The sequence below is a fragment of the Mastigoproctus giganteus genome, chromosome 3, assembly GCF_048544385.1.
Source record: "Mastigoproctus giganteus isolate SK-2022 chromosome 3, ASM4854438v1, whole genome shotgun sequence".
NCBI lineage: Eukaryota > Metazoa > Arthropoda > Arachnida > Uropygi > Thelyphonidae > Mastigoproctus > Mastigoproctus giganteus.
Window position 1 is genome coordinate 125481897 of NC_143577.1, and position 13607 is coordinate 125495503.

Consider the following 13607-nt stretch of genomic DNA (forward strand, 5'->3'; position numbering starts at 1 on the left):
ATCTGGATAGTACTTTCAGGTAAGGGAAGCACATAGGATGATAGGTTTAATTTCCTTTTTATTTATTTTTTATTTTATTAATTATTATTATTTAGTTATTTATTTTTTTGTTTTTATCATTGTTTTGTTCGGATTTATTTTTTTTAATTTTTTTTTTTTTTTTTTTTTTGGCTGGTGCAGCATAAGCCATAGGCTTTCTTGCACCATGCGGCCGTTACTAATACTAATACTAATATTAGTAACTGCAAGCAGAAGTGAGCGATTTTGAATACAATGTTTCACTGCGAGGGGGGAAGATTGTAACCTTCAGGAGTACATGTAGTATATGTGTATATTTTTTATTATTATTTAATATTTACAACATACACTGTGCTGCCACTTTATTAGGTACACCCCTGATGTGCACACAAATGGTTTGTCCCACAACATTGCAAGTCACATGACAACAGTTGTGGATATAAATGCAGCAGAACAACCTTTCTAGTATCGGTTAAGCCTACAAACAGTAGCAAGAATGGGGAAAAGGAGCGCTCGAATGGACTTAGAACGTGGCATGGTAGTAGGTGCAAGACTCGCTGGGCAAAGCATCTCTGAAATGGCAGTTCTCCTGAACTTTTCATGCACAACAGTTTCAAGGATGTATAGAGAATGGTGCAATGAACAGAAAACATCCTCTTAATGGCACTCCTGTGGAAGAAAATCGCTTGTTGATGAGAGAGGTCAGAGGAGGATGGCTAGAATTATGCAAGCAAACAGATGGGCCACAATGTCGACATCATGTCAGAATACAATCTTAGTGCGCAGAACAAAATATGGCAACTGACCACTAGTCAGGAATGGGCTACAACAGCGGATGGCCACATTGCGTACCTTTGTTATCAATGAAGAACGAGAGCACGCCTCCTGTGGGCATAGCAACACCAGCACTGGACTATCGAGGATTGGAAAACAGTTGGTCGGTCTGACGAGTTGAAGTTCCTGGTGCATCATGTTGATGGAAGGCAAAGAATTTGGTGAAAACAACATGAATCCATGGACCCATCATGTGTGACAACTACTGCGCAAGGTGGTGGGGCAATGTTATATGGTGTGGGGAATGTTTTCTTGGCACACGTTGGGTCTATTGATATCCATAGATTCACATCTAAATGCCACATCATACCTAAACATTGTTGCTGACCAAGTGCATCCGTTCATGTTGACAGTTTATCCTCAGTCAGATGGTTACTTCCAACAGGATAATGTGCTGGTGCACAAAGCCTGAATCACTATGGAATGGTTCCAGGAACATGACAATGACTTTTCTTTGCTACAGTGGCCCATCCAGTCCTTGGATCTCAATCTTATTGAACATTTTTGAAATGAGCTGGAAAGGGCTGTTTGCTGCAGGCCTACACCTCCGTCAAAACTCAAGGAACTGAGTGACACACTCATGTCTGCATGGTACTCCATTCCTGCATGTTTTCAGCATCTTGTTCAATCCATGCCTAGATGAATTCAGGCTGTTTTGAAGGCGAAAGGAGGCTCAACATACTACTATATACTAGGTAGGTGTAAGTAATAAAGTGGCAGCACAGTATATGTATACAAACAAATCTGTATATTTATGATGTTATAATAAGAGAATATGAGAAAACAAAAGGAAATATTTATTATTTAACATCTAAATGCTAATAGTCAGTTTACAAAAACCACTAATCACAATTTAATAATATAATAAGAAGACAATAATCACAATTTAATAATATGAAAATCACAGATTAAAATTTGGAAAAAAAAAATCATTCAAATTATAATCAAATGTGCAAGTAGTCCTTGTTCTGAAAGAAAGTTCAGCACTAGCAGTTGAAACAAGATATTTCTAATATTTGATTCCAAAATTGAAAGTATATGATTTTTGTTAAATTGGTTTTATGTTTTCTTCACATATTTGAACAAACGATTGTCATTACACAAAGGATCAAAACTGAAGTTTAGACAAGACGAGATTATGTTTATGTCATCTTCTGTTAGCACACAGAAAGATTTTGATGATTCAAACTTTGCAGTAACGTTGATGATTGGCATTGCTTTGTCATTAAATCGATCCTTCACTGATTGTTTGTTTGTTTGTTATTTGATTTTTAGGAGCATTAGCAACTAAGGCCATATTGCTCCGGGATATGCGGTGGTCATTTCGTGACCTTTCCGCATCCTTCATATTTGGTGGTGACGGGCTGGAACCCCGGTCTAATCAAGAAGCGTGTGCTATGCACTGCTGCTCCTTCCCACCTGGCTACGGAGGCGCATCCTTCACTGAAAGAGTATTCTATCCCAACTGCACTGTCTACACGACTTCAAGTGATATTTGTAAAAGGCGGCAAGGATAAAAGAATTAAAGATTGTAAATCCCTGTGACTGGCTAAATTTTTCTCATTTCTGTTCCCATACATTTTCTTTATGTCAGTTTTACATATGTGTATATAGCTTTATTATTTCTTTGTCCTTTGAAGGACCTTCATCAATGTAACCTGGAAATATGATCCCACCACAAACTACATATAGTAGTTTGTGGTGGGATCATATGTAGTAGGATCATCTCACTAATCCGGTTACAGTTAACCCGGATGTTGGATAATATGGATTGGAATATGAAAAATTCTGTTCACATTTGAGTTTGAAATATGGGATTTAGGACAGCAGACAAATCACTCTGGCTGTGTATCATTGCCTTGAGTGTTGTTCAATATCATTGCTGACTGAGTCAGATGGATGTTATTGCTTATATTGCTTCATTTGCATACTTCTTTATACATATGTATATATATGCCATTGGCATGCGACACCAATGCCACCTGATAAATGTATAAAAAGACAATACTGTACATTTATCCATCTCTTGATGGATAATTTTTTTTTTTTTTTTTTTTTTATGAAACCCCGTATCTCTTTTAGTATCTCCTTCAACCCACCGTGCGTGGGTTGAAAGAGAAGTATGGGGGGAGGGGGGATGCCGGAAACTTTGCTCTAGAGACTAAACATGGGTTTCACCACTTCAAGCCTCCAATAAGCAAAGTGGTGGTATTTCACCGGTTGATGAAAGTCATCTACCACCTTGCAGTCTTTTTATAGTTTTTAAATGAAGGCTCTACAGTGACATTTTTTTTTATTTATTTTCACCAGAACTACCTATATCATTAAATTTTCCATTTATTTGTGTTATAAGTTTTTTGATCTTTTAGGGCTATCTTTTGCTTCACTACTCCAGATTATCGCTTAATCCGGATAACCTCTCCCCAAAATTAATCTGGACTAGCTAGGGTTTACTGTATAATAAAAAGTTTATAAAATGTATTGTTTATAGGCTGCAACAAAGACAATGACTTGGTCACTGTTTTGTTCAATACAAACAAAGAATTAGCCACAAGTAGCCTTTTGCTGTGAAAAAACAAATAAAGGGAATCTGAAAATTAGAAAGAAAAACTGCTGATGATTCAAATAGTGGGTGCAGTACATTCCCCTCGCTGCCCAGACATTGTTTAGCCCTTCCCCTGAAAGCCGCGAGACACTCTCTAATTACAAGTAGCATCCGTCACTGAGGAACCAATAAGGCAAATTCACGCCTGAAATCCAGTTGTTGTGTTTGCAATATACAAAGAATTAGTCAAAAGTAGACGTTTGTGTGAAAATAAAGGGAACCTGAAAACCATAAAACTAAAAATTTTACACTTGAAATAGTGGCTTTTAGTTACAATTTGTGCAGCTAGAAATATTGCCAATTTATAGTTTTGAAAATTTTGTGACTTGAATTTTGGCGATTTATTTTCGCATCGTACCACCTAGAACCTTTCGCATACCATACTTTGGGAAACACTGCTTTAATTGATGTGATTTTTTTTTGTGTTATTTTTATTTGACAAATTTATTGAATTTGTGTTTTATAATTACATTATGTAAAGAGCACAGTAAGAAGAAAATTTCAATTAAATTTAAACAAAGAAATGTGGCAAAAATTTCAACATCTGAGGTCTTGGTATGAATTATTAAAACAAAAATTACTATTTTTCACTGGGGGAATTTTATTCCACCGGGGTTGAGTTTCAGCCCTGGTCACCCCCTTGGATTAAAAAATGATTGTGAGTACAATATTTATAGAAAGGATATACAGGACAGAAAGAGGGTGAGGATGGGGGGGGGGAGTTCATGCTTGGTTAAAAAGCATGAATGTAAGACAGTATACTTAGTTGACACAGATGACCAGCGCAATGTTGAGTCATCCTGGTCTAACATAAACAGTGGGAAAATTAAAATGAGTGCAAAACCCTTCTATAAATCAAAGCGACTGTGATGAAGATAATGAATAACTACACAGACAAACAGAGTACGCCAGCAATTAGAATGTTATAACTGGGAATTTTTAACTATCCAGATATTGAATGGAACTTAAGGGTAGATGGCTCGCACAGCATCCAAGCATTTTAGATGTACTTTGAGTGCTTTCTACATCGATCAACAGCTAAAATGTTTCGGTAATAAAACTGTCAATTTCGACTAATATTAATGTGCTAAATACAAATATGACAGTTGAAATGGATTATTAGCTCTAGTTCTGATGATACTACAAGTCATTTCAGAAAGTTTTTGCTTGATTTTTGGGGAAATCTGGCTTTAAGATACAGTGTGTGGTAACATTGCAGCCACTGATGCCAAGTCGCACTACTTCCTGTCTGGTTCTAGATATTTTAGTCAGTCTGAGGCAGGCAACTCCGTGCTATTCCAACAAGTGTAGCACGGAACAAAACTTAAAATCATAAACAAAAACTTGCACCTTAGTATGCTGAATAAGTGTGTAAATAGTGCAGATAATGTTTGTGATGAACTGACATTTGCATCACACAAGCATGCCAATACTCCGATAAAAAAAAGCATACAACAAAAGCTAGGCACCTCATATTTGTTGTGCCGAAAATGAGAAACAAGACTTCCGTCTGTTGTTGTGGAAGTTCATAGCTTAAATAAATTTAAGGCTGAACTAGACAAACATTTGGAGTGATTGGATGGGTGAAATGGGAAAGGTTTTTTTTTTTGGCTGATGCTGTATAAGCTTTACTTTCTTGTATCATATGCCTCAACCAAAGCTAACACATGCATATAATTATAGGTTTAACTTAATTCATGAATTTTTTTAATTGTGTGAATGATAATAACAGAGATTTCTGGAATTTTTAGGGGAGAAATCAAAGTAAACATTTTTAAAAACAGCTATTATGAGTTTCAACTGGTTAAATCACAAAGGCTGCTCAATGCCTTTTGCTGTGCCTATGATATGGAGAGAGCCTTCAGATCATATAGGCTCAACAATAAGAATCTGTTATAAGATAATGTTAAAGTGTCTGTCTACTGGTCTGTCTACAAAAGGATTTAATCCAGTTTTTTTTAAACAGAAAATAACCTTCTTGCCTGCACTGACATCAATGGTTTAATGGACTTGCTTAATACTGACAATAACCCTCAAGACTGGAGACTTCATAAATTCTTATAAATTGAGTTTAAAAGCAGTGCTACTACATAATGGCAGTGTACTACCATTATCCAACAGGCCATGCAGTTCATATAATAGAATCATAAGATAACATGAAGCTTCATGAACCATCAAATTACATGGAGTACCAATGGCAGATTTGCGATGACTTAAAAGTTATTGCCATTTTGTTGGGAATGCAGCAGGGAAACAAAAAATTTTGCTGTGTTCTTTGTGAATGGAATAATAGAGCACAGCCTTCTCATTACACAAGAAAAGACTGGTTTTCAAGGTAATCACTCAATCCAGGGATAAAAAATGTCTATTACAGTCTGCTAGTTGAGCTAAGCAAAATCATGTTACCTCCCCTACACATGAAATTGGGATTCATGAAACAATTTGTAAATGATCAAGATGGAACAGCTTTCAAATACTTTAAGGAAAAATTTCCAAAACGTAGTGAGTCCAAAATAAAGGAATGTGTGTTCATTGGCCCACAGATAAAGGACCTTCTCTCTCAAGGATTAATACTTTGACCAAATACTTCATGCTGATGAGAAAGCTGTCTGGAATGCTTTCAAACTTGTAGCAACAAACTTTCTGAGAAACAACAAAGCAGATCACCATAAAGAGAATGTGAGAAACCTTAAATGAAACCATCGTATATATTAAGCTGCAATGCCATTAAAAATACACTTTCTTTTTTCCGGGACAACTGTGGCACATTAAGTGATGTGCCACAGTTGTTGAGAGATTCCACGGTAAGAGATTTCATAAGGACATCTTGGCAATGGAAAAAAAAAATACCAAGGCAAATGGAACTTCGCAATGCTAGCTGACTATTGCTGGACCATGACAAGAGATGCCCCAGATTTGGGGTACAAACAAAGAAGATTAAAATGTAAATCAAGTAATTTTATATATTTTTATGATCAATGTGATTTAATATATATTTTTTTCAATAACTAAAAATTTATCAATTATTATTTCAAACTGTTTTGTAGTTTATCGTACTGTATAACATGTTTTTCAATATATAAAAACAGTACGGTGGATGTTCTTTATTTATCCTGTTTTAGACCTACGTAGCATATTTTATAGGATATAAGACATAGCAGGTATTTTCAAACCTTGAGTAAAAAATTTTTAATGCTGATTTCTCAACTCTGCCACAATTCAAAACAATATAGAAAAAATACATTGAAAATTTGTTGACCAGTGCTATCAACAGTGACCCTTTACGAATGAGAATCTCCAGATAAAGGAACCACTAAGAGGCAATATCATAATATGTTAATGCAGAAGTCATTTAAAGATAAAACTACTGTCAAAAGTAAAGAGAAGTGATACTGCTTTCATAAAAGTGACTTCAATGGCCTTATTACTGTTCTTAAACTGTTTACAGTGTGATAAACTGATGATTATCAAATGCAAATTCTAAAAGAAATATTCAGGGAAATAATAAGGGGAGCTACTAAGCTTTTTATACCAACTAAGAGAAACAGTTCAAGATACAGATCCAAATGAATGTCAGATGAAATGTTGAGCCTAGTGGCAGAAAAAAACAAGATGTATAGGATGATCATAAATTACCACAGGATACAAAAATCCAAAGTACAAATTAATCTGCAATCAAGTCACCAACAATGTCTGGAAAGCTATGGCAGATCAGGAGAAGTCTTTGGCTAAAAATGCAAAGGAAAGTAGCAATGCATCCATTGCTTATGTCACAACCGAACCAAATTACCTCACTAGATATGAATTTTTTTTTTTTTTTTTTTTTTTTTAGGTAGTTGTTGGCGCATCGGCTTCTGTGGCCATAATGCACCTCCCAAGGTTTTTGCAGTACTTTGATCCAAGCCCGAAGCGGGATTCGAACCCGCGACCTTTGAGTTGCCAGGCAGGCACTTTACCTACCCGGCTAGCCCGGTCGGCCTAGATATGAATGGCTTAACTATTGATGAACCTGTTCAGACAGCTTTGCATCTACATTCACTCATGATGAAGTTTTTAGGGATGAGAAAATCAGAAGTATACGTAGCAAATTGCAATTGGCAGCTAAATAACTGTGATAATGCAGAAGAAAGTAGAAGAGAAATTGTCATAGTTGGGCCTGATAGAATTTATCCAGTTACATTTTGTAGAAGGAACCAGAGAGACAAGCAAACCCTTTCACATAATAATGAGCATCCTTGGATTTAGGAGAAGACAGGAGATACATTTTTGTATCTCCTGTCCCAACAGACAGGAGATACAAAAATGTCTCTTCTATTCACCAAAGTGGATCAAAGGGAACAGTGATTAATTAGAGACCTGTTAGCTTGACTTCTATTCCTTGGTAAATAATGGAGTCAGTGGTTAAAGAAGGATCATCTTGATCGGAATGGAAATCACAGCATATATTTGTTAATCCATAACTAGGGAAGCAAAATTGAAATTCCTCTGTGTGGTTCGAAAAATCAGCAAAAAACAATTCCAAATTGTTCACTCTTTTGATGCTACCTTTATTTTCAATCTTTTCTGAGCACAAATGTAAAAAAACATTTTTTTATATTAAAAACATACATTTAAATTTAATCTTGAATTAACTTCCCTTTAAATCAGTTGGCAAGAGAAATGTACACTGAAATACTGCACACTTCAATAAACATGCAATTGGATGCCAAACCGCTAATAATAGCCTGCTGCAAGAAATGTGAAGTGCATGTGCCAGTTAGATTTCAGATGACACATCAACGTCCCAAAGGGATGCACTTACGAAGAAAAGCATAAGTTCTGCAAGTTGCAGCATCTGGAGACTAGGTACCTGTGAGGTGCCTTGAATGGTTTTAGAAGGCTCAATGCTGACAGGATACTTCTGCTTACTCAGATTAAGAACCTGAGGGGGCATAGATTCAAACTGAGGAAAGACAGTTGTAGAATAGATGTGTGGAAGTTTGCCTTTAGTTGATTGCTGGAACTGATTTCCATCTGTTGTTTTGGAAGTTCATAGCTTAAATAAATTTAAGGCTGAACTAGACAAACATTTGGAGTGATCAGATGGGTGAAATGGGTGAAAAAAAAATTTTTTTTTTTTTTTTTTTTTTTGGCTGTTGCAGTATAAGCTTGCTTTCTTGCATCATCATATGCCTCAACCAATGCTAACATGCATATAATTATAGGTTTAACTTAATTCTCAAATTTTTTTTGTGTGAATGATAATTAACAGAGATTTCTGAAATTTTTAGTGGAGAAATGAAAGTAAACATTTTCAAAAACAGCTATTATGAGTTTCAACTGTATGATGGAGTAAATGAAGCGAAATTTGAAGAAATATTATCTGGGGTCTCATTAATCCCACATATCTGACTCAGAATTAAAAGAGATCTTGAGTGATCAATCTGATTAGCTATTATGACACAACAACAAAGAAACAATATGCAATAAATAATTTTGACTTTATACACTTTCACTTCAGTAAAGCTTTTGACACTGATCTGGATGAATGGTTGCTGTACAAACTGGGACAGTATTGAATTAGGCCCAAGTTTCTGTTATGGATAAAGTGATATTTACATGGTAGAAGACACAAAATGGTTATAAAGGGATAATCAGTGCCAGGACCTTTATTATTTTCAAAATTTATCAATATATATCAATGAAGCAAAGCCTAAGAGCTTCATCTCAAATATTCACCATCAATTCATTAAAGGCTGAACTTCAGATAATAATCCCACTGGAGAAAGGTAAATTGGTTAATTTCACACCTAATAAAACTCTGTTCTGTCTATATCTCGTAAAATGGAGTCTGCTGCTCCTATGCTTATCTTCAATGATACTCAGATTTCTAGACAAGATCACATATCTCTATTAGAGATTATCATGATTTTTAATCTCACTTGGCATAAAGCATATCACAAGTATTGCTTCCTCTTTATCTAAAAAAACTGGGTTCTTTCTTTTGCTCTTGGCATTATTTTACTTCTAAACAACTGCTGCATGCAGTTGTTTAGAAGTAAAATAATGCCAAGAGCAAAACTGCATGCCTCTTCTATAGATACTTCCATGGGCACTGTTCTTCTGAATTGGCTTCTATAATTCCCGCTCTCTCTTTCAAAACAGTCCGAACACGTGCCGCCACCAGCCAACATCCATTTACTGTCCAACTTCAAACTCACAGAACCAACTTTTCATCTTCCTCATTTATTCATTCAACTGCCGTTTTCTGGAAAAACCTTCCTTCATACATATTTCCTGAAAATTACAGTCTACAGAAGTTCAAGTCTAATGTCAACAAATATCTTCTTTCGTCTTCTCAACCTCCAACCCAAGCACGGTACTAAGTACTATAGGTTCTAATACCTCTTGTGTTTGGGGTTTACATGAAAAAAAAAAAAAAAAAAAAAAAACAAACTACTCACTTAGTAAAAATCTCAAATCTGCCTAACATGGAATATTGTCTATACATCTGGGGGTGGTGCTCCCAATAATCTTGCTCGATCTCCTTCTCTCCATTCAATAGAGGGAAGTCAGTTAATGATCCATTTCTTAAAATCTCCATATGCTCTTCTCATAGATACTCAATATCTGCAGCATGCTTTTACACACAGCTACTGTTCTTCTGAATCTCTAATTCCTACACTCTTCCAAACCAGTCTGAACACATGGCATATTCAGTCAGCATGTCAGCATCCATTTACCGTACAAATTCAAACTGACAAAACAAATTTTTCTTCCTCATTAATTCTTTCGGCTTCTGTTTTCTGAAAAATTACAATCTACTAGAGGTCTGCACAGGCCCGGGCTGGGTAACATGAATGATGTTCAGGCTCAGCAAGGGTACAAATAATCATAATGAATTGTTATTTCAAACATTCTGGAATTTTTCTGACTATTTCTTACCTATTTGTTTCATTTTTTTTTATGTATTTAAATTCTTAATGGCTTTTTATAAGCAATGTGCATTATTTGTCAGATGACAATTTTAAATGACCAATAAGGCACACTTTGCCAACATCTCCAAAATTCACTGAAATTTGTACTCTTTCGTAGAATTGTGCCACCAGCAGTGAAACCTTTGAAAGAAATTTTAGCAGTGCAAGAGCATCAAACCAATTTCAGAAATGACAGTGTTGACTATTTCATTTCTGCACAACAATTTGCAATAAAAAGCATGTGAAGAGAAGGTGGCTGGTAGAGGTGGAGATTGATATTTGTTTAGGAATTACATTAAATATGGTAAATTGACAATTTTTTACATTTTCTTTTTTTTTTAGTTAATATTGATAAATATTTTGGATAATTATTATTATATAATTATTAATATTTATTGAATTTTGAATCTGAAAGTGTATTTTTATTATTAAAGCTTTGGCAACTAATGCTAGCGATTTTATTTATAAAAAAAAGTATCAGTTGGGCTAGGAAAAAAAAAATAGGTTTGGGTGGGTGAGGTATGGGTAATGAATTTGAAAAACAAATTTTAACTCGGGCCGTCTAGACTTAGTGGCGGGCCAGGTGAAAATTAAAAATGTAGCCCCGTACAGACCTCTACAATCTACAGAAATTCAAGTCTAATGCCAACAACTATCTTCACTGTTTAAACATTTACAGCATGAGTACTATAGGTTCTAATACCTTTTGTGTTTGGTGTTTTCATTTAAAAAAAATAAATTAAATAAAACTGACTGTCTAAAGCTGCAGATGATACAAAGATTGGCAGGATGGTTAATAACAGGAATCAAGTGAATATGTAATTATGAATTAACAAATGGGCTGAGAAGTGACAATTGAGATTTAACATTCATAAGTGCAAGATACTGAATATAGGCAGCAATAAATCCAGAATAACATACCAACTGGGTAGTACCACACTAAAGTTGATAAAGAATGAAAGAGACTAGGGGCAGGGTGTTCCAAGGGTATGTGACGCCCAGGTGCCAATTAAAATTTGGCACCCCCACCACATTAAAATTTTCTTCATGTGTGTATAAAAGTTTCAGGTTTTCATGTGCCCCTCAAATGTTGCTGCCCGGGAGCAGTGCATGCCTTGCTTCCTCGGGACGGCCTGCCTCTGACTAGGGGTAATTGTAGAGTCTGACATGAAGTTCTCTGAGTAGTGTAAACAGGTTTATAAAGAGCTGAAGGGGTTCTGTGAATGACATGCAGGAATTTTGCCAGTAGGGACAAGTATGTGATCATGTTGTTTAAGGCAATGGTTAGATGGCATGTGGAGTACTGCACACAAGTCTGGAAGCCCATTTTAAGAAGGATGTGGAAGTGTTCACTAATCTTGGTCTTTTCTACACCATCAAGATTAGTCAGGGACACAAAATGGTATCCCTTTATGTCAAGAAAAAGTTTAGTTCTGGAAACTATGCATCTGCAAGAAAACCTGAATGGAGTGTTTAAGGCTTTAATTGAACTGAGTACTCAATATGCTGGTGCCATTCACACACTCCCTCTGGCAATGCACATAAGTGCACTGCAAACTTTGTGCACTGAGTATTTGTAAAAGAATAAGAGAAGTTTACCTCAATATGATACGTAGAACACTTCCATATGATACTCTCCAGAAATTAAAATGAAAACCATTAAAAAATCGAAAATCTTACATTACAGTAAGAATTTATTAGAAGATGAAATGCACAATGCATAATTTCTTATGGGTTTAGGTAATTAAGTATATATATAATATTGGTGTAGATATACCATAGTTTACCAATAAATTTGAACTACATATGTAGTGTAAAGGCATTGACCCTCATATTGTGGGTGCCTTCATGAGATAGCTGGTATTACACTACTTCAAATAAATAAAGCCTCTCTAGTAGAGAAGACTACTGTTATTTATTTTTTGGGTACCACTACCCAGATGATCGGTTCGAAGCAAATGGGCTTCATCATCAGTGAGTGGGCAGGTACCCTGGTAATGCAACATGCCATCACAGTTGCGGAGTTATTACAACAATATGAGAGATGCCAAATGGTGTAGGTAATAATAATGTATTAGAAGATGAAAATGCAAAAGCATGATTTCTTATGTGTTTAGGTAATTAACTGTATAATATCAGTGTAGACACACCACAATTTACACATAAATTTGAATTACATTTTTTTTTTTTATTTTTTTTTTTTTATGAAAACCCCAAACACGAGAGGTATTGGAACCTATAGTACTTACTACCGTGCTTGGGTTGGAGATTGAGAAGATGAAAGAAGAAATTTGTTGACATTAGACTTGAACTTCTGTAAACTGTAATTTTCAGGAAATATGTGCGAAGGATGGTTGTTCCAGAAAATGGCAGCTGAATGAATAAACGAGGAAGATGAAAAGTTGGTCAGTAAATGGATGTTGGCCGGTGGTGGCATGTGTTTGGACTGTTTTGAAACAGAGAGAGCAGGAATTATAGAAGCCAATTCAGAAGAACAGTGCTCATGGTATGCAGCAGAAACAGTACGTCTATGAGACAGCAGTGGAAAGACTCTGTTAGAGATGAATCATTAATTAACTGCCCTCTTCTGAATAGAATCAAGAAGCCTGAGAGAGGTTTTGGGGGCACCGCCCCAGATGTGCGAACAGTATTCCATGGTAGGGCGGATTTGTACAGAGTGAAACGCTGTTTGGAAGAAAAGTAACCCCAAGAGCGAAAGCGAAAACCAAGTTTTTTAGATGCAGAGGATGCAATATTTGTAATGTGCTTGTGCCAAGAGAGATAAGAAGTCAGAGTAATCTCCAAAAGAGATATAGTCCATTCCAGTTATTTGGGACACATTGGGACTAGTGCATTTTGGCCCAATTAAGCGGCTGCCCCAATAATCCGAAGTTTCACGTAAATACTTAAAAATACAAGGAAATTGATGAAATTTTTAGATTTAGTGTACATGGCTAGGCATATCTGGCTTCTTAACATATCTTGTGACCGTTGGAAGGCTCCTCTCTGGTTTGCACTAGCTGTACCCTCAAAATGTAAGAATGTTGCCATGACTTTGTATCACAACCAAAAGACATGACTTGTACTGAATAATACCTCGAAGGAAGTATATTTCTCGTAGCAGAAGTGAGAGAAATCAAGGGAGCTCAAATGCAAAATTCTGGTGGGGGGAGGAATAATAGAAGGCTAGATCT

The 13607-nt window shown here is 35.8% G+C and overlaps 1 protein-coding gene across 1 annotated transcript in view; it reads right to left on the reverse strand.

Moving 5' to 3' along the window:
* The window catches only part of LOC150088258 (ferry endosomal RAB5 effector complex subunit 4-like), a 433728-nt gene that overhangs the window by 176249 nt on the left and 243872 nt on the right, over nt 1-13607 (reverse strand). The window lies entirely within an intron of this gene.